A 20,804-nucleotide genomic window follows, 5' to 3' on the forward strand; every position below is an offset into this window, starting at 1 on the left:
AATATATTATATGAACGCTCGGCTATTATTATTAATAACAAAATATAAATTTTTCGTAACGATTTTGTGTTCACACTCGCTTTGTATTCCTCGGGAATCCGATTTAATGACCCGGAATTTATTTTATATCACAACGTGAAATATTATTTCGATAAATTCGATGAATTTAAAATATATTTTTATATATAATATAATGTATAAATTATTGCACGTTGTTTCGGATTTTAATGACATTTAATCTCCGAACAATATTTACCAGTCGTTTAAATAATACCATAAATATACGTATTTTTTTATGTGCATAATATTTTGAATATAAATACAAATTTGAATAATTTAAAAAAAAAAACCATACAGGTATGTCGACTACATCATCCCTCCAGTGCCATCACCACAGCGTCAAACGAGAGGCATAAAATTACGTAAATACAAAATTATTATTGTATGTTATAATATGCTAACTATGTATACCTACGTAACACTCACAGTCTTAATTTAATATGCAAACCGACTAATATTATGATTGTACATACTATATAGTAGGAAATTGGGAGAGGGGCTCACCGGAGCTTAGCCTGTTCAAATAATTCCTTTAAGCGCTCCAAAAAAATATTCACGTTTAACAATCATTACTGTTTTATAAAATCCGTAATGTAGAAACCATTAATTATTAATTAAAAATTATTCAATTATTTATAAATAGCATTTTGTTTTGGTTTATTTTTTGGAATTAACAGCATTTTTTTTTATTCTCAGTCCAATTCATCTCGTCTGAAAAATACAAACATTTTATTTTATTGAATGTATTCAATAAAAAGTACACTTGATTTTTTCCGTTCTAAAAATATAACGTTTGATTATTAGCATTTAAAACATTGATAAATAGTGTAAATAGTGCGGCGAATTGAACAAACAATTCAAATGTAACCTTTTTTTTAACAACCACCCTTTCTTAGAATTTGACTGAATCATCTCCATAATAATAATATATATTTGATATTATATTTGCATAAAACCCCGTAGTCCTTTTAATTATCTCAATTATTTTTTCATTATTATTAACAAAACTCATTTATCTTTATAATTTATAGCCCATAAGCAGACGCATAAACGATTAACCAAATCACCTTTGCACTTATCAGTTCTACCGACGACTGCAGAAAATATTTTATTTATGGTATTTTTATTTTACGATAATTCAGCAGGTACTGCCTATATGATGCAAACTGTTTATATTTCAAAATGAAAATTCATCGTCGAGATGTCTTATAAATGAATAGGCGTATATAAACAAGTCACGAGAGTGTTGATTTTGAACAATGAATTCAGATATATATGCGAACGCACTGATGTGTAAAAACAAAGTTGCGAATCCGAAACTTTAAGGCTTCAAAAGAAACGTAACACGTACTGTCAATAATGATTGGTAATATAAGAATAACGACATTATAATCACCGGGGTTCATAACTTATAGCATTTGCATAATAATATACCAGTGTCCTAGATACAATGCGTTTATGCGTATATGTTTTAGATAAGGATGATGTAAAATACAATTTTTTACATATTTTGGAATTATATTTTTGATGCGATTTTACTGAGTTTCGCTTTTTTAGTGATGCTTTCAAACTTTTACCTACTGAAAGAATTAAATATCGCCTAAAAAATCTTTGTTCCTTTTTGTACAAACTTATTATACACTGACGGAAAACAAAATATTTAATTAATAATATAAAAATAGTATTTTTTTTTTTTTATAGTCTTAGCGTTTTATCGTTTTATATTTTTATAATTGTTTACTTTGGTACGTAATATTAAGCTGATTTACGTTAATCGAATATTAATTAGTATTTTTTAAATATCCCTGTGGAGCTACTTTCGAGTAAGTATTTTCACATTTTTCAGAACTCGATACACCGTAGATAAACCGTAAGTGTTTAAAAAGTTAGGGAAATTACGCAACCTGAATCATATTAAATATGATAAATATTATGTTTTATAAACAGAAATAGATTATTTGGTTTACACTCGAGCCCCATTCACATACATTTAATGTCGATTTAACGACGTGCTCGTCATGTTAATAACATCTGTAATAATATTATACCCGCTGGGATCTGTTTATCGTTAAAGATTTAGTAGCGCCCTTTCGTTGTGTGAATACCAATGGGGGTTTCGGAGGATGCGATTTTCCGCCACGAAATCTGCAATCGCTATTGTAAAACATAATGAAATAATATTATATCGCAACGGTATACACGGCATTTACGCAAAACGAAGAAAAACTGCATCAGCACTCATGTCTCATCGGTTGTTTTTTTTTTTTACCGTTCGCCTGTCGGCGGAACGCTTAAAAGTGCACATGCACACGGTATATTAGTATTGTTATTATTAATGTCATTATAGTAATGATATATACACAACAGTAGTATTATACCGTTAACATCATATTCGCTCACGTTGACCGACATACGAACAGGCTAAATCTATTGTATGACCTCGTGTGTAATGCAACTCTGCTACAAATTGGATAAGACCGGAAGCCATTTCTCGGGATTATTTCGACGATAGCGTCCGTGTACGATACACAATAATATTATAATAATAATAATAATAATAATAATAATAATATAACCATGAACGCTCACCTGTCTGTGCTATAGATACTATGCCATGTGCATGTATTATAATAAGATAGGTCATATCGTACCGACGAATGAATCTCAACGGAAAAAAAAAACAAAATTCCGAATTCATGTCATTATCGTTTAATATTATACGCTTCAACAAATGTTTGATAAAATATTTAATATATCACTTGATATTCTACGATCTAAGACTATAACTGTACATAAAATAATTAATACAAGTAATATTAAGTATTATTGATAATTAATTATAGCATTATTTCAGTAAAATATGAAAAAATATTAAATATGTAAAATGTATATTTTACTCTCGACTGATAATACCTACCTAAATTTCAAGTACCAAACTTTAGTAATTATTACAATGTTGCAAATTATATGAATTATATGAAATATATTCGTAAGGACTCAAGAATAATATGATACATGCAATATGCATTTATTCGTAAAAAATTAAAAGAAAATTTTTTTAAACGTTATTTTATACAAATTTCTTCATAATAAAAAAAAATGATTAAAACTATGACTTGCGATATTTGTATATATTGAAAGAAATTTCAAAATAAAAGTTATTGTTTAAAATTAATATTTTTTATTTACTGTACCTTACATAATATTTAATACCTTAATATTAAAGTGTAGAAAGTGAAAACTTTGGATTACTTCTATTCCAAATTAGATAATTTTATTTGTGTAGTATATTCAGCAGACAAGCTTCTTTCAGATTTCTACAAGTAGTTTTAAATTATTTTATCAGTTTTCACGTGCTAATTACATGGTACATAACCACAATGAAACTGGGAAAGAATAACAATAATATTTTTAAGCTTAAAAATTTCTCTAAAAGTATAAAAACTATCGAAACGAGCGTCAAGCAATACAATTTTTAAAACCTAGCTATGAATATAATAACGAAATAAATGATAAAAACATGGATCCGAAATAGATTTTATTTCCTACTAAAATTTATTAGTTCGTACCTTATAGAGTATCCAGTGTTCTGTGATATAGCTACAGGTACATTCGTATTTATATTGCAGTATAAGTACCAGTACTTGTTAAATGTTATTACATATAGTAGAGAAGCGTATACAGTGGAAAATTGAACGGTGAACGGGTTTTGGAGTGTTATTTGCGCACATTGTGTATACCTACGTCGAAAATCTGATATCACCCAGAGATCGATCAATCACGTATGTTGAGCTGAGTTTATATTATGTATGTATAGGTGTACATATATATATGTATATCCCAATAAAACAATACGTAGAAATTTACATACCTATTCAATATGTATACTAGTCAATATATGAATTTTTATTGATGTGCAAAAACAAGTATATTTACCCCAAAAACCGGCCAAGAAACTGGGATATGCGAAGTGAACGATAAACGTAGAATTTTTTTGTATACTCAATATTAATAATAGAGCGTTTTCTTTTCTGTGTATTGTTTCTGGATTTTTTTTTTTTATTATTATTATTATTTATTTATAACTGAGAATAACACGGAAAGGTCCCAGTTACGCTAGTTTTAATTAAGCAGAACGCGTTACCATCACACCGCATTGGCCTGCTCTCGTATAATCAAAATATGTACGAAAACTAGAAACTGAATTTATTTAGTTTTTCTCAACACCGAGAGAAGGACGCAAAAAGGTCGTGCAATTCACCGTGGCACGTGCTTCGTCGCAGAATCGTTTTTACATTATATTGAATAGTACTGTGTCACCTGGGGTGCTCAATTCGTAGGGTGGGTGTTGCTATATATATATATGTGTGTGTGTGTACCTACAGCAGCTAAACGTACATGACCGTGTACCTTTATATCTACGTGGGGACGTTGTCAAATTATTTCCACCCGCCATCCGGTTGTTGACAAATTGACTTTGTAACGCGCGACCGGGGCGGATCAATTTATACTGAACGCACGAGATACATATATATATATATAATAATATTAAGTCGTACAATATGATCAGAGCGAGTTACAAAACTCGTTTTTTTTTTTTTTTTTTAACTCGACACACGTACGTGACGGAAATAAATGTGAATAGCCACCATCATCCGATTACTCCGGAAAATTCTTCGCGTGAACAAAGCAGCTTTTTTTTTTTTTTTGATGATGATGATGATTTCTAACGAAAAAATAAAAAGAAGATAATAGCATTATATTATATAGGGGAGCTAACGACGGCGATGAAGTTGACCCACCGACTTCACATAATTCGTTAAAAATGTACGCCTAGAATTTGCGAATAATTCGTGCAAGAATTTGTGATTCCAAATGTCATCTTTGAAAATACATAATATTACAACTGTAGATAACTACCAAATTCTAGAAAATAAAAACGAAAACTTTTCAATCATTTTCAACTTTTTAACTAAATGTGAGACGTCCAATATAAAAAAAATTATTGTTTTATTAATTTTTTTCCTACAGTCTTTAGAATGATACAAATTATCAATAAAAACAATAATAATAAGAATAAAATAATAAACTTAAACAAGGTAAACATAACCATAACACTTCTCTGTTTTTGATTTTCACTTTTTAGGTCAATTGTGGCCATATCTTTGAAAACTCATATTTTAGCTTTGGAAGGACTAGCAAATTCTGGTAATGAACTCACAATTTCTAACAAATTACTCACAAATTTATTGATATACATTTTAAATAAATTATATGAAGTTGATGGCACAATTTTACGATCATTATCTGACGTCCGATGATAGTATATTGCAGGGATCGATAAACGCGACACGGGCGAAACACAAAAAAATCAGATAAATTAATTTGTAAAAGTACTAGGATGACGAACCCATTCATTGAATACTTAATTTTTCAAGCCGAGTAGAAAAATTAAGAAATCATATTTATATATCTATTTCCGTTTTTTATGTGGTATCAGTAGGTATATCAGTATTGTTATATTTTGTATACACCAATGATATTGTGCTGATAAACTTTAAAAATTATAAAGATAACACTCTTTTCATTTAAAAAAAAATTATACTCTCAACATAATTAATCGTAATTAATTGTCAAATTGATATTGTTGAATGGTTTAAAATAAATATTTTTGAATGAGATTATAATTTCAAATAAAAATGCGTTTTTATTTACATAAGATGTTTTTATCTCTAAATTCTACACTTGAGTATTATTTATACACATTATTGTTTCATTATTATTTTTTTACTTGGTTATAAAATAAATTAACTGATAAGCAAAAAAAAAATTGAAGTTACCTTTAAAATAATATTAATCTGTTGTACAACATAATTAAACATAAGTTAATTGTATCTGTTTAACTTGTCAATAATCAATTTTGATAAACATTGACAAGTAATAACCACTTAAATACATTGTATTTCCATTATTAAAATTTTAAATAATCCGTCTATTTCATTAAAAATATTGTTTTTTTAACCTACAATAATTCCAGATTTTATACGATATTGGTCAAATATTTTAACACCATAGATTAATGATATTTATTTTTCAGCGTACTCTTTTAATCCAGACAATATAATAAATATTATATATCCCCGCTCAACTCTATATCGGCGTCATACTTCTACTACCACAACTAATACGACTACTACTATTACAACAAATGTTAAATTCTGGCGCCACCACTATTTCCGCCATTTCCGCGGTGATTTTATTTAACCAACCGTTTTTAGAGATGCGCCATAATCGTAGGTATCCGACGACTATTTATTACACTGCAACTTAATAAAATAGATGATTCAACTTTTAAATTCGTAATCACACCCATTTCACTATAAAATTTATTTTTCGTAGACAATAGATTATATTTTAGAATTATGCAATTTAAGTAATAAAACCTGAATAATTTAATAGTATAATATATCATAAAAAATTCTAAGAATACTAATTATTAACATAACAAATTACACGACATACCCTTTAACTCCTGTGCGTATTGATTTTATCATCCAAACATATTCAATTTTTCCTTCCTTTAAATTGAAAATAATAAATTCAAAAGTTTAAAATGTCCATTGTGTTCAATATAATATTTTTATTTTTTTTTTTTTTTTATCCATTTTGACATCTAATAAACAAATAAGTAAAATAATTTTATGTCAAATGTATAACTCTGCAAATATATTTTAGTATTTTTCCTAATATTCTTATAAGTTATAACTTTTGCTCCAAACTGACATAGACTAATGCAGTTACAAAAAAAAATGATTTTGAAAGAGAAGAATAAATAGCTAGGGACAATACTGTAAGCAGCAAGGAAAAAGATGGAGAGGGAAAATACCAAATTTTAAAACCGTTGAAAATAACAAGGAACTCCTGATTGCTATACGCGTGGTATATATAGTCTTAGTAGGTTATAAATATCCAAGGGTATCAAAATGTCAGAAAACTTCCCCAAAGAAAATAAATAAAAAAAAATGTTTCCGTTAAGGGCTATACGGAATATTTTTGAGAAAAGAATCAGAATATTAAAATGATAATAATATTATAATGTTGCAATACGTATGATGAAAAAGCGTTTTAAAATGTTCTCGTAAAAACGTATTTTTGTTACCTCATTAGGTATAAGACATATTACATTAATTTAGGGATTAGGATTATTTTGATGTAAGACACTATCAGTTACTTCACTTGTTTTCTATATTTTTTTTTTAATATGATATATAGTGTGATTTCTTTATCGTACAACACTCATTATTTCAAAATACGATTTTGAAAATATATTTTTTCGTAATATCCAGTCGAAATAATATAGTTAAAAAAAAAAAATCGATATATTTATCTTTATGATATTTTAATTTTGTACTTTATTGAATAATAACACATATTTTTAATTTTATTTTCTGGTATAGAATATTTTTCGTAATATCTAGATACAAAAAAATCAAAATTCAAATGCGAGTTAAAAATATTTAAACTTTAAAGTTTTTATGGTGGGAGTAGTATACCAACATTTTACGAGGTTTTCGGGTATCACTTCACTCCGTTCACCAAACTCTAAACACTCCACTACTATTAATATTAAATAGCATAAATTCTTAAGTATAAGCCCAATAAAATTCATCTATGTAAATAAAAAATAACACATTATACGTCATCATCAACAGTGTAATGAAGTGTACGCATATTGTTTTCACGTTTCAAAAAAATTACGATAAATAAAATCGGTTAATGAAATTATTAAAGAATAACGATAAAAGTTTACTACGAAAATGAGCGTATTACATCGTTGTTAATTAAAATTTTCGAACGGACTCATTGTTTTAGACTCTAATATCTAATTAACGGATAATATTATATTATGATACTGCTGTGTAGCTTGTTAGCTATACGTCTAAAAATTGGACATCTGATTAACGTGCGTTTGTGTGAAACGTCTTAATAGGGATTGTCGGCGATACCCAACATGTTTGTCAGTGGCGTCGGCCTTGGGTAGCATTAGTCGAAATGCTGGCGGGCGAGGGCGATCGCTAACGGAAACAACGTGGGGGATGGTCGGTCGAGAATAGGAGTACCGAAGAGGGGGTGAAACTCGCGTTCAGGCGGGGTTTCTTTTCTGGCCGAGCGGCGTTAATATAATAATAAATTAACAATAATATCGCATCGTTAGCCCGATGCGACTGAACTGCGCGATTAGTCGGTCGGTCGGCGACACAGTCGAAGACACACGACGTATACATAGTAATACATATCGTTGTGGTACAATATACACCTACACGCCGCCGTCACCGCCACCACACCGACCTCGTTATATCCGGTAAGATTTATCTCGTTTCGTGTTTTATACGATTTTACGATATTATTATTTTACTGCTTTACTCGTATGTAGATTTATAAGTATCGCGTACTATCGTAATAATAATACTTAGATACATAAGATAACTCGACAACGGTACTCTATCCACTACGTCCTTCAATCGTGCATTTATTCTAGTTTTGGTTTTTGAAATTTTTAAGATGGGATATTCAAACGTTTACGTCAAGTTGGATTAAAAAAAAAAAACGATGCGTTTATCAGTTCACTAAACATTAATGGACCAATCACGAGTTATTAAATCGTGTTCGAGAGACTATTAACTCATTATAAATTCATTTTATTTTTGGTAATTGTTTATTCAGCTCGACATTAAATTATTTCTTTTTTATACCATTTAAGGAGTATTCTTCTAATTTTCTTCTTAGTGAAAATCATCCTTTTTAATTTAAATTAATCACTAAATGATTATTTTTAAAAAAATCTATACTGCGTCCAATCATAATTCAAAAGAGGTATTTCTGTGATATTGAACTGCACGTATCAAGTATTCAAGTATCGAAGCTTAAAATATTTATGAATTATATCAATGATAATATAAAATTATTACAACTTTTGTAATTTATATTCTTAGCATATTTTAGTAATTTTAATATTACGATAATTATTACTTAATCAAGCAATCAAAATTCTGTCTGTTCTAATCATATTATATTATAACAAACCTAAATTTATATATAGTAGGTATATACATATATTATTTAAGCCACAGAATAATAATGCATTCGCTTTATATTTACTATAAATAACTATTTTATTTAAGTTAATACAGTAATATATAATATTCAAACGTTAATATTGAAAGACATTATATTTTAGTATCAAAATGCCTATTATTTAGTATTGTATTTCATTAAATTTAATATTAATAATAGTAAATATAAGCTCTTAACAATAGATTTGAGCTATTTATTAGATGTATATAACAGTAATATTACTCTATACAGGTAGGATAATAATATTATAAATCATGAATATTTAAAAATATTAAATTTAATTTGGTTTAGCAAAGGATACGAATGAATAAGAATGAAAAATTAATAATTCACAAAATACTAATTAAAGTATGCAACAATCGACAGACAAGTAATAAAATTAAATTAAATAATTTAAAAAAAATATACTGAAAAGTGAAAACTAACTACCTAAAATTATCTTCAAAAATATTTATCACAATATATATTGTGTTTCTTGTAATTTTATGAATAATTTTGTAAATCAATTTCCTAATAAAAACCATTTACACTTACATAATTACATGAAATCATATTTAACATATTATAACAGTAAATAATAGTCTGTGATAATTAAAAGCGCTTTGAATTATTATTTACTATTTTTTGACTCAATACTATTGTTAAATATTTATAATCATACAAAACTTTGAATTTTATTATTAGTTATAATACAACTAGTTTTTCACAATTGTTGGAAAATTGTGTAATTCTGTTTTCCCTCTTTGCCTAATATCTAATAATAATGAATAAATTAATGAATAAATCACTGACAAATAGACTAAATTGTTACATATTATATGCTCAATAATCAATATTTTCTGTACAGCTTTATTTGATATCTCATTGACATAGTATTAGAAATATTTGGAGCGTTTACAACTGGCTGAAAAAAAAAAACATTAATACCTTTTATGTACCTATATTCTATAATCATTATATTATGGTCATTGAGTTTACAAATCAAAACAATCCAATAGAATATTATGTTATGCAAACTATACGTACGTAATAATTGTTCAAATGTTTTTTTTTTTTTTACTTGCTTTAATCAAAAAAGTTTGTAATTTTTATTGACGAACAATAATGATATTTCCCACTAATATAAATAAAAAATTAAATATAGATAAAACATTATTATAATAGCTTAAAATTATTTTCAACTAGAAAAATTATTATTAAAAACATTATTTCTCAATGCTAATCATTTATTTTAGATACATTATTTTATACTGATTCATATTTAGATACATGATCAATAAATAACTTATACAAAAAACATTTTTATCGCTATTTTTCAGTCGTAATTAATAAAAAAATCTAATATAGCTTTATTTAGTAATTTCTAGCACTCTTAAATTGTAATAATACCTTTTGAAAATTTTTTGAAGAGAAACATATATAATAATCTGTAGATGTTATGTGAAAAAAGATTTATGTCTGATTCCCGTATCCTCTCCCACTATACCAGGTACAAACGTGAGATATAAAAGTTCACTATATGTGACTTGCATACCAAAATTCGACTAAACCAATATAGAACTAAACCCACCAATGTGAGATTTTGCAATATCCTATAAATTATATTAAAGATAAACTACCCCGTTTGATCAGGGAAAAAAATAATAACACGTGTGTGTATATGTAGATTATATTATTATATCCGACCAAGTATACAAAATTGGGAATGTGTAGATTTATATGGTTACTAACGACGTTGTATCCGTCTGACTACGCATCGCTTGCAATGTCAAATAACCTAATATACTGAGGCAGATGATGTCCCTCGAGGCAGATGATTTTGCAGAACTCGTAAAACTTATCGTGATGTACAATGAAACTGAAACTTACCACGTTCAATGAAAACGTTTATTACAATGATCCATTTGGCGCAAAGGATTTCGTAAAGCGAATATATAAGTAAGCGACTTGAATATTTCATTAAAAGCTAAGTCAACTTTTCCCAGATCTCTGTGACGCCCGCGTACAGGTTTATCATAGTAGGTAACGGAATATATGTATACATTAATGATTCTTACACCTTCGTTTGGGGAGTTCAAACGAATCATTCGGAGGCTGAGCTCATAATATATTTTCTCCGGCAAATTATTTTTTGCTTTGCCCGCGTTCAGCCGTTTGAAGCGAAACTTCACAATAATATATTGTATAATCTATTAATAGAACAAATAACAAAATTTTATCTAAAACATAAAAAAACAACTATATTAATTATGTTATTATGTAAGTCTGTCAGGTTTGAGGCACGTGTTAGTGTTAATATCGATTACCGTAAAGTCATATAAATTTTTATGAAATTAGTGTAAATCATTATCCAATATGCTTATCTGTATTTTATTATTCAATATCTCGCATTATTTATAAGTAAAATATTTTTTTTTTTTTTTGCTAAATATTAATTTACTCGTGTTAGGAATCTAATAAATTTTCAAAAACTGATTAAAAACTTGAGTACACTTATTCGAGTTGTGGTTTCATAAGAATAAGAAGTACAAAATTATTCATCTCGTGAATTAGCAAAATAGCAAATTATACAAAATAAATAGGTACATACAGAATATCAAATATTGGAATTACTAGTTATTTATATTTTCTTTAATATTTAAATGGAACTTAGAAAGTATAATTCAACATTATAATATTCCAAAATTTGCCTAGTATAAAATGAAATATTGTACTAAACATAAAATATAATATAACATCTATATGTATAATGAACCTACATAAGAATTTCGATATGAAGTATAAAAATAGATTTTCGTGATTCTTGTGTAGTACAATTTTAATAAATTTAAAAAAATTTTAATATGTGTGTGACGTGTGTAACAATTAAAGAGTGCACAATTAAAATTAATCTATAATTATGCTTTTAAAATATTTCAGAGAATCAACAAAGGAATACAGATGTAGGCAAACATCATAGTTTTATATTTAACTGTAAATTAATAGTACCAATATTATTAAATAAAATTGTATCTAATTATATCACTAGGAATAAAAATAAAATATATTTAATTATAACGTATGAAGAACATATATAAAAACACTTCTATCAACTCCAAACTACAATTATAATTTGTTTACTTTATTTCAAACATTTTAGGAAACAAAAAAGCTTAGACCAGGGACTGGAACCGTACCGAAAAGAACCGGTTTTGGAACCGGAACCCTTTGAATTTTGGGAACCGAAACCTCACCGAAATCCTAATTTCGATAAAATTAAAAACCCGAACCTCACCGGAACCCTTATTTAAATTATTTTAAAAACCGTAACTTTACCGGTACCGATACTTTTTGTAAAGATTCTTAAGTTTAATTTCGGTTTTGTAATAATTCCATTATTTTTATTTTTCATTAATAAATAATAAGAATTATAAACTAAACAAATACCTACGTAGATATATTATGATTATAATTATTATTACGATGATTAATAATATTCAAAAATAATCATTCAAGTATTTATACAGAATTCTCAGATGTCTGAGACGTAAAGTATAAATATTTTTATGTAACAACTGATAATGTAAATAGAAATTTCCAACAAAAATAAGTTATTATGTATTAACTATTCAATAATCTCAATATACACAAATAGGTCTTCCAGACTTCTAGTTACCACAATAATAAAAAATTCGCAAAATATAATTATAAATAACTAGGCATGTTATGATTGTGGATAATATTTATATCGTTATCTAACGTACAGCACGCCTAAAAGCGGTAAATATGTTTTTGTCAATACTCATTATAGTGTCTTAGTTTTTACTGTTTAGTACCCTATGTCCCTATAATATGTGGTAATAATAAAAAGAAAATTGGTGATATTTTAAATTTTGAACACTGAATCCTGATGTAATAGTTGGTAATTACTAATTAGTAAGTGATACATTGCAATAAAATTATAAACTAGGTAAAATAATTTTAAAATAAAAATAAAACAAAAATGGTTATGCTAATTAAGTGATAGTGGTGAGTATTTTTTTTTACTTATTTAGTCTTCTTCTTAGTTCTAAGCATTTGGTAGGATGTCAGGGTGAGGTTATTTACCTGTCATAATGGTTAAAAATTGAGTGTTGAAACTGAAACTACTTATATATGAAATGGAACTAAATTTTTCTAAGTATAAAACCTAAACATGAAACGTAATTTTAATTTTATAAGAACCGAAACCTAAATATAAAAACCTAAAAAGAACCGAAACCGAAATTATGGTTTTTTTTAAAACCGAAAAGAAATCGAAACCCAAATTTTAGTTTTTTTTAAAACCGAAAAAAAACCGAAACCCAAATTTTAGTTTTACTAGGAACCTCACCGGAACCGGAACCGTAAAAATCATCAAGGTTCCAGTCCCTGGCTTAGACGATTCATACAAAATGTTAAATAATTTTAGTAATTTTAATATTATAAAGAATTTGTCAAAATTTGTCCAGCTAAGTTCACTTGACTATGAAACTAATAGATTTTTATTTTAATATTCAGCTTATTTTCTAACATTAGTTCTCTATAACATAACTAGGTTGATAAATCGTTCTTTTTGAACACGTAAAAGCTAAAGAATTAAATAAAAAACGAACATTTTAAACGTTTCAAATTTAAATACACATTGGTATCATGCGTTTTAGGAGTATTAAATTTTCCATAAACTGTTATTTAAAACGCATGCAAATAAACGCCTCTTAAATATCACAATAACTTGCCATATTTGTTGTGTATTCACTCACGAATAAGTAATAACTAAACGTTTTTCGCCTGCACCACAATTGTTCAATAATTCAGATAAAGGTTTATTTAAACACGTTTCTTTCCATATTTATAGTTTTCTTGTCAAAAAAAAAAATAAAACATTTGACCTTTTTCTATCTATTATATAAAAATAAGTCCGGTTTTCCTCCCTGACGCTATAACTCAACAACGCCTGGACCGATTTCGCTCATTCTTTTTTTGTTAGGGTCGTAATTGCCAGGAGAAGGTTCTTAGGGACGAAAAATTTGAGAAAGTTATCGGGTTAGAGAAATATGACGAGGTGGTGATGAAATTACAGAAGCGCCATCTATCCAGCAAATAGTCAACTAAATTATTTTTGGTAGTCGATGGCAACCATTTAAATAAAATAAATCATTTATTTAAAATGTTTTTAAAAATGTATGCAAATAGACATACAAACTTAAATCGTTGTCATAGTAAAAAAAGAAATTAAAAATCTTTATATATAAAAATGGAGACAAAAATGTATAAAAATTCATCGATTGAGAACAGCTGAACCGATTTCGCTAATTATTTTTTAGTAGTATTTGTTATTGTCTGGAGAAGGTTTGTACGAAAGAAAATTTTAAATAAGTCAACCGAATAAGTAGAAAAAGTGCAAAATCTATTCATTGATGTCTGGGATTTGAACTCGATACCATTGTCTTTATTTACTCTATGGTAGACGTAGACATCTAAACATCAGCTCGATGTACAATCAATATAATCTATGGTTTCTATAGTTATTTTAGTTTGAAAATTTGAAATTTGTTGAGTGAATTTTTTTTTAGTTCACAATAATCTATATATCTTCTATCTTCTATATATATAAAAATAGAGACAAAAATGTATAACATTTCATCAATTGAGAACGGCTGGATCGATTTCGCTCATTCTTATTTTTTTTGGTCGTAATTTCCAGGAGAAGGTTCTTATGTAAGAAAAAGTTAAGAAAATTGCACGGAAAATTAAAAAAAAATACAATGAAAAATAAAAAATACCGATGACTACTATTACTATTATTATTACTATTTTATTTTCGGTAATCATGGTAACAATTTTTTTGTTATTATTATTTATTTTCCCCATTTTTGTAACATTTTTCACTGATGATTCGCTCCTATTGGTCGTAAGAGAAGGTGCTTATGTAGTACAATTTTAGATGTAAAAAAACAACAACAACTGTCACTGCAGTCCAGCAAGAAAATAAACTATATTAAGGTCACTATTGATTATAATTGAATATAATAATTATAGACCTGTTGTTATATTTTGTTAAAACCATAACAACAAAAATAAGAATTCGCAAAATAAGCCAATGTCTACAGTAAATTTCAAATTCACAGCAATAAACTAACATAATAAGTTATACCAAGTTTTATTGTTTTACCAACAGGCAACAATATAAAAACCACGAGATGGCACATTATTGTATTTTACCCACTGTAATAAAATAAAAAAATGATATAACTTTGAAACTTAAGTGTTAGAAATTATAAGCTTACGTACACATCTCGCGGGGTCCGCAATCCACCACGTGTGGATTGCCTACATGATAATATACTGCTCGCATAATCATAAGAGAGTCTCACGGCAACGGTAAGCAGAATGACTATAATATTATGACTTGAGTAACTCACTGACTGATAAACGTAGAGCCTGAACAATGATAGATCGATGCTTACAATTTACACGGTACATTCGTAAAATCGTATCACAAATTTAGTGTGTAATAAGAAAGCATTTTACAAAATTCGCATATTAAAGTGGTGTTTTCACAAGATTTTTGAGAATCAAAACAGTCAATGAAAATGTCTGAAAAGTTTTGAACACCGTTAAACCGAATAGTAAATAACAAATTAATCAAAATTCGAATCATATTATATAGAATTTGCATTTTTAACGGGCAACGAAGTGCACGGGGTCAGCTAGTGTGACTATAAAAGTATTTTATTGTTTTTCGTTTTAATTTTTAGTTTATATATTATATCTTTCCAAATATTTTACTATATAAGTTTTCATTCAAGTTTCATATATCAAACAACAATTCCGAAATCGTGTACGATAATGCAAGTAGGTACATGATTTTTTCGTAGACATCTCAAATAATTTATATACCTAACCCTATCGTGTTTCCTACGATCGATCATTATATTAAACTAAACAAAGGTTTTCGATAACTTTAAGTTAGCTTTTAAACCGTTTAGAGTCGTATTACAGCTCTTTCCATTGTGTGCCCGAAGCTTTCAGTATTTAATCGTTTTGTAAGCGTAAAAAACCAAGGACAAAGCATCTCCCGTATATACATTATACATATATACATAGAGGTACATACAATACAGAACTTAAGAGAAACTACTACTACTTCAAAGCTTAATGTAACTTTTGAAATTTTAACACAACGCCAGCGAGTACAATGGTACAATTTAGTTTTCGGACTAATTCGTTTTACAACAAATTTCCGGACATGAAAAATTAGTAAGTATATAGGTTATTATAGCATAGGTACTTCCGGTATTTTAACACGCGATACATAGCTCAACTGTAATGACTTTATGATCGACACGGTACGTTTGTAATACGCCGTAGTTTTCTATGTCCATATTACCTATATATAGACTTTTCATTTTCGATTTGTTACAAAGACGTTAGGATGAAAAAATCGTTTTCTAGTAGGAAAACGATGATCATAATATCCTCGTAAGTTAAACACGCTCTTCGATCGTTATCCGCCTATCACTTGAGTCTTTTTTTCCAAAGGAACGGTTTTTCTTTTATTATCGTTTCTTTTCTTTTCTGCTATTGCCACCAACAGACACAAACACTAATTTCCATCTCCTGCATGCGTACCGCTGCGCTTCTCGTTCGAGCGGGTCAATCAACGCGAGTTAACATTCACAGCGGTTCATTCGGTGGCTGCAGACAGCTAGAAAGAAAAATTGAAATGCAAAATGGCGTTGTTTTTTACTTTTTATTTGTACCCTACACAGGAGACTCGTATGCCGCGCCACCCGCCGTCGAGCACACGTTAATTGGAACAAACACTCTGTTCGCAGATCACGTACCATTATAGTAGTAGTGGTATTAGCGACAGAAGACGGGCGGAGTTGATTTCGCCTCCTGCTCAGTATAGTATTTGATCTTCTTTTCATCATTATCACCCGGGTCAGTGAACAATTATTATCCGGATGCTGCATGTATAGGGCCGTTTCAGCTCATTGGAATGAAAAAAGGAACGGGCCAAGAACGACTATATATTATTAAACTTTGCCTATAGGGTTCAATATTAGTCTGCAAAAAAAAAACCACTGTACGATACGAAAACAGTATATGATAAACTATATGATATTTAAATAGCAGTGATAAATGTACACAAACGAATAATACTGTCTCCGAATCAAATGACAGCCGTGTAAAATATTATAAATATAAACACATCGTAATATTATGTAAAATATTACTCCACACATCAAAAATATGTATTTATGTGTGTGTGTGTATGTGTGTATTATTCAATCAATAATTTATAATAATTATTATTAAAACTATTATAGAACGTTCTCTAGCCTGCATTTATCTCTATTAACATAAGCACGTGGCTGATTTGGAAAGAGAAAGATAAATCATTGCGCTAATATGAACGCATATAAGCGGTGGTGCTTTACGAAAGGATTTGTGAAAGCTATCGAACATAATATACGGTATGGCCGTGTGGGACGAGTCATGTAGCCCTGCATGGAAAATTATACTAGAATATCGTATCAAAAACTTTAAATGAACTATTATACGATCGGATTACTTAACTTGCCACCACAAACTTATATAGGTGAATTCACGGTGAGGGTCGATTTTTAATGGAACAATCAACAAAGTACTAACGTCGTCGCAGGTCGCATATACGGGAAATGTATTGAGTTTATTTGGTGGTAATATGCATAAATACCGGGCATAATAATATGGCATAGGTATATATATACCATACCTATGGTAGGCATGACTCGAATCTGAGATTCTATTAAATATAATTATATATAATGATTTTCCATAAACCTCAGTGTCTATGAAATGAAACGATAACTTTACACTGTTGATCAAACAATACGGCATTAATTAAATTACAGTTTAAAATAATAAGTTATTAGGTAGGTACCAATAATTACCAATAATTATTAGAATGATAAATGGTACCAGCAATACTGAATATTTTCTCGACTCATAAAAATCTCCACACTGTACTCAATAAGCTTATGTGATAACTAGTGTAATATTATATTAAATTGCTAATTAAAATTGTACAAAAACACACATCTCGAAATTATAAAATGGCTTTACGCACAAAGATTAAAATATTATTACCATCAAAGTTGAAGATTATAACTATAAACATCATATAATACAAATAAGTTTATTAATTTAAGCTATAGTTTCGTCTCGAAACATTGAACATACGTATTACATTTTATCCAGTCACGAGTCACTTACACATTTGTGGAATTACGGACATAATAATTTATTTTGATTTTCTATTATTTATAATAAAAAAAAAAAAAAAATTATTTGATAAATTATAATATTGCAGAATAGGTATACATAGTTTATTTAAAATATAATTTTAATATTGATTGTTAAAAATCGTTTATCGTTCAATTTGAAGATTAGATCTTCAAACGTTAAAAATTGTTTTTCCTGTGTAATTTTGATATATTAAAATTAATATTATAATAAGAACTCTTGAAAAACCTTATAAGTATTATATTTTCCAAATTTTCAACATAAAAATACTAATTTCGTTTCAATATAACGCAAGAAAAAACTTTAAAAAAAAATAGACAATTTAAAATGTCTAAGAAATAACTCGCTTAAAGACGAAATATTTTTTAAATAATTTCATATTTGGTGGAGAATTCATATCATATCCCTTATGAATGAAAAAAAATTGGATCTTATCAAAAACTGGTGATAGGTACATGAATATGTATGCTTTCCCGCTTTTTTTATTAGTTTCTCTAGATTATTACTAAAAACTAAAGTACATTTTATGTTTTATACATAATACAACAAATATAAAACCATTACGTTATTTTTCTTAGCCACGCTCAGAATATAAAACATTATCATAAAGCAAAAAAAAAATGTATTTTTACTTCTATATTTTTTGTTCTGAATTATGAGTATTAAAAATTAACAGCAAACGATTTGTCTTAGAAAACACTATTTAGAAATTTCAATATTAACATAATATATACAATAATAAGTAGGTAGGTATCTCAATATATGTATAATTATATTGCTATTGTAATACAAAATAAAAACTCACTATTACTAATGTTACAATGTTGCATTCACTATACATATTATGGTCAAGCATAAGACTAAACCAAGTTTAATAATCATAAAACGATACCGACCTATATTATAATAATATACAATAATGCGATAATACCTGCATAGGTATTTTCGAGCAAATGAAATCGATAAATTTACAAAACATATAAATGCGCGCGCACACACAAACACACACACAACTTACAAACCACAAGCTACAATATATTATATAGTTTTTGAGTGTATGTGTGTGTGTGTGTTAGTACTTCGTTTTCAGCGTTGATATGCTTGTAAAATATTTGCTCATAGGTACCTATACAAATAACACCGCGATAGTTCTGAACAATGTATATGCGCATATAAAACTATAAATTATACGAAGAAAACAATAATACGTACAACTGCAGAACCCGTGGTACGGGGGTATACATAAATGTAATAACTGTTAACCGCGTATGCCGTAAATTTCACGTTTAATATAACAGTATAAGAAACTTTAAGAAGTAAAAGAAAAATGCCAATTCTTTTGAATTAACATCGTGGACTTTATGTTTTTAAGTCGTATCTAATCTGTAATTGTAAATTATATTTTCATTATATAGGTACTATAAAATTTTGACACGCTAATAGGATCACAGATGGCATTGAATAATAATTACTAATATTTAATGGTATACCCTTGAGCGGACCAAAGTGACTATGATAATGTAAAATTAATCTTATACTATCATAAGATATATATAAAAATAAAAGATAAAATATACTTAAAACAATTATAGTTCTAAATACTAAGTTTAATAAGGTAGTATAAACCTTCATATTATTAACAGTTCAATATTACAATAACTTGATGGTTATAAATAAGTAAGTTAACCATTCTTATTATTTCAGCAAAAATAAAATTTCTAATGACGTACCTAGTACCTACAGAATATGCTATTATATATATATATAAATTATTTTCGTCGTCAATGACACTTCAGAAAGGGGTCTGGACCCCATAGACCCTACTCCGGATACGTCCCTGTCCACCATGACTTTTCACTGTGAAAAGAGCAATCATTTGAATTTTTTGACGTAACTGTAATGTAATTGGCATTGAAAAAAAAAAAATTGTTTTATCCTTGTCATATTAGTCAACCAATGTTTCTTTTATATAATATTATTTTTATAATAGTATAAAATGTTCATATTTTTAACTTATTCTTACTTAAACTAACCGAGTAGGTAAATTCTTTGTATAGGTGATAATATTTAAATATTGTTTTTATGAAAAGTGGTTTGTATTTGTATGTGTGTTAAATGTACTACATTGTTTATTAATTCTTTACATCAATCGGCTATTGACAATCGCGACAAATCACTGATTCTATATCGATCGTATCGTAAATGATCAATTTACAAAACGAAATATAAAAACAAGATTTTTCTCAGCAGAGGTTGATTTAAGCATAGGAAACCAAATAAGCTTTTACTAAACATACAGAAAACACATTAACGTT

General features: G+C 27.9%; 1 protein-coding gene across 50 annotated transcripts in view; it reads left to right on the forward strand.

The window, feature by feature from the left end:
• The first annotated feature begins 8,248 nt into the window (after positions 1-8,248).
• Positions 8,249-20,804, forward strand: part of LOC114124672 (titin-like) — a 31,522-nt gene continuing 18,966 nt past the window's right edge. For 14 of the 50 annotated variants that reach the window (XM_050199290.1, XM_050199294.1, XM_050199296.1 and 11 more), the window contains exon 1: positions 8,255-8,422. The gene's annotated coding sequence lies outside the window, so the exon portion shown is untranslated. Of the gene's footprint in view, positions 8,423-20,804 lie in introns of all 50 variants that reach the window. The other 36 variants (XM_050199306.1, XM_050199312.1, XM_050199317.1 and 33 more) reach the window with 7 other exon arrangements.

The sequence above is a fragment of the Aphis gossypii genome, chromosome 2 (genome assembly GCF_020184175.1).
Source record: "Aphis gossypii isolate Hap1 chromosome 2, ASM2018417v2, whole genome shotgun sequence".
In the NCBI taxonomy this organism is placed as follows: Eukaryota; Metazoa; Arthropoda; class Insecta; order Hemiptera; family Aphididae; genus Aphis; species Aphis gossypii.